The sequence below is a fragment of the Macrotis lagotis genome, chromosome 5, assembly GCF_037893015.1.
Source record: "Macrotis lagotis isolate mMagLag1 chromosome 5, bilby.v1.9.chrom.fasta, whole genome shotgun sequence".
Taxonomy (NCBI): Eukaryota; Metazoa; Chordata; class Mammalia; order Peramelemorphia; family Peramelidae; genus Macrotis; species Macrotis lagotis.
The window spans coordinates 45,578,165-45,580,806 of NC_133662.1; the positions used below are offsets into that span (position 1 = coordinate 45,578,165).

General features: G+C 31.6%; 1 non-coding gene across 1 annotated transcript; it reads left to right on the forward strand.

The window, feature by feature from the left end:
• Positions 1 to 882: 882 nt before the first annotated feature.
• Positions 883 to 992, forward strand: LOC141490252 (U6 spliceosomal RNA). Its single transcript, XR_012469111.1, has one exon. It is a non-coding gene; the product is annotated as a U6 spliceosomal RNA (small nuclear RNA).
• The last annotated feature ends 1,650 nt before the right edge of the window (positions 993 to 2,642 follow it).

A 2,642-nucleotide genomic window follows, 5' to 3' on the forward strand; every position in this document is an offset into this window, starting at 1 on the left:
TAAAAGTGATGAGATTATTAAATGATCTATTAGGTTTTTGTTCCAGCCATAAACTGTCATTTTAGTATCTTGTCTCTTGAACAAAGAGAAATAAAACAAACCAAAAGGATGGAAGGGTAAGATGAAGAAATTGAAGGAAGAAGAAAAAATAAAGGAAAGAAGTTAAAAAGACAAAGATGCAATGAATAACTTTGTAAATTTATACTAAAGTACAGTTATAATAGTAAAAGTGCATGAGTCATAACCCCATTTCCTTAAAAAATAAAATTCACAAATATTTGTCAGGAATTAACCCATCAGAGCCTGAATTACCTCAAAGATAAGTATTTTTGTTTTTATCAGAATTTTTAAAATGTTACATAAATATAAGAATAAAAAATAAACACAGCAACTAGGTAGCAAAGTGGATAGAGTGTTGCCCTTGGAGTCATGAGGACCAGATGAACTCCAGACTCAGACATTTGTCACTTGCTAGCGGTGTGACCTTGTGCAAGTCATTTAACCCTGACTACCTCATATTCAGGATCATTTCCAGTTGTCCCAATTCATATCCAGCTACTGCATCCAGATGACTCTGGAGGAGAAATTGAGGCTAATGACTTAGCACAGCAAGCCCTGATTCAATTCAATTAATGTGTTATCATGCTGTCACCACCCTAATGTCACAGTCTTCTTTGAGAGAGGACAAGTACCATCATCAAAAATAAACTCACACTTTTCACTGTTTTCATAAGTAATCTGATTTTTAAAATCAGCTAAGTCATATATGCATTCTAAATTTCCTAAATATCAAATTTTTTTTAAATGGGAACTAAGAAATTCCAACTAGAAGTTTTTAAAGATCATGAAACATTAAGTGGCTATTCTATGCAGAGAACTGTGGTGCTCGCTTTGACAGCACATACACTAAAACTGGAATGATACAGAGAACATTAGCATGGTCCCTGCATAAGGATGATATGTAAATTCATGAAGAGAATTGTGACAAATTTGAGTGAAGAAATCAACTGCATAAGTCATGAGTCTGGTGTTCATTCAAGTTCTGATGTTCATCAAGTCTTCATTTTTTAAATGTATTTTTAAAATTTTCCCATTATATGAAAAGATAGTTTTTAACATTCATATTTTTGCAAAGTTTTAAAAAATATTTGATGTATTTATTCTTCTACAAAGATAGTTTTCAACAATAATTTTCATAAAATTCTGAATTTTACTTTTTTCTCCCCTCACTTCCCTCCCAACAACAGAAAGAAATAAATTTATGATATACATGTATAACTGTGTTAAGCATATATCCATATTGATCATGCTGTGAAAGAAGAATCAAAAAGGTTAGAAAAAAACATAGAAGGGGAAAACCATAATGCACAAAACAAATTTTAAAAATTGAAAATAGTAACCTTTGTTCTATTTTTAAACTCCATTCTTTCCTCTCTACATGTGTATGGTATGTCATTATTGTAATGCTGAGATGCGCAAGATCATCCAAGTTGATCATCACACAATGTTGCTGTTGGTGTAAACAATGTTTTTCTGTTTCTGCTAAGTTCATTCAGCATCACAGTCTTACCAGTCTTTCCCAAATTGTTGTTCCTCATGATTTCTTACAGAACAATAATATTTCATCATATTTATAGACCATAATTTATCCATCCATTTCCCCAATTGATGGGCATCCCCTAAATTTCCAGTTCTTTCCCACTATGAAAAGAGATGCCATAAATATTGTCATAGATGTGGGTATTTTACTCTTTTTTGTGATCTCTTGGGATAAAGACTTAGTAGTGGTATTCCTGGATCAAAGGGTTTAATGGCTTTTTGGGCAAAGTTTCAAATTGCTTGCCAAAAAGGTTGAATCAATTCACAACACCACCAACAATGCATTAGGGTCCCAGTTTCCCCATATACCTTTCGACTTTGATCATTTTCCTTTTTTGACACATTAGCCAATCAGATAGATGTGAGGTGGTATCTCAGAGTTTTAATTTGCATTTAATTTGCAAATCAGATGATTTAGAGCATTTTTATATGACTGCAACATTAATTTGTCATCTGAGAACTCTATGTTCATTTCCTTTGACCATTTATATTTCTATTCTTATAAATTTGATTTAGCTCTCCATGAAATTTAGAAATGAGTTCATCAGAAACACTAGCTGTAAAATTGCTTGTAATTTTTTACAAAAGTTTTTCAATTTAATGTAATACAAGTTATCCATTTTGCAATTTATAATATTATCTCTTATTTGGTCATAAACTGTTCCCCTTTTAGATAAACTATTCCTTGCTCTCCTAATTGGTTTTTGGTAACAACTTTTATGTCTAAATCCTGTACCCATTTCAACATTACCTTGGTATATGGTATGGGATGTTGGTCTATGCTTAGTTTCTGCCATACTGTCTTGTTTTCCAAGAAATTTTTATCAGAGTGTTTTCTTATCAAAGAAGCTGAAATATTTGGCTTTATCAAACAGTAGATTACTAGAATCATGTAGTACTGTGTTATGAATCTAACCTATTCCACTGTTCCACCATTCTATTTCTATAAAATTAAGTTATGTAGTTTCAAATTAATTTTTAGTCTATCATTCCAAGTCCCTTTATTGCACAATATTTTATGGCATCATGATCTGAAAAGAATG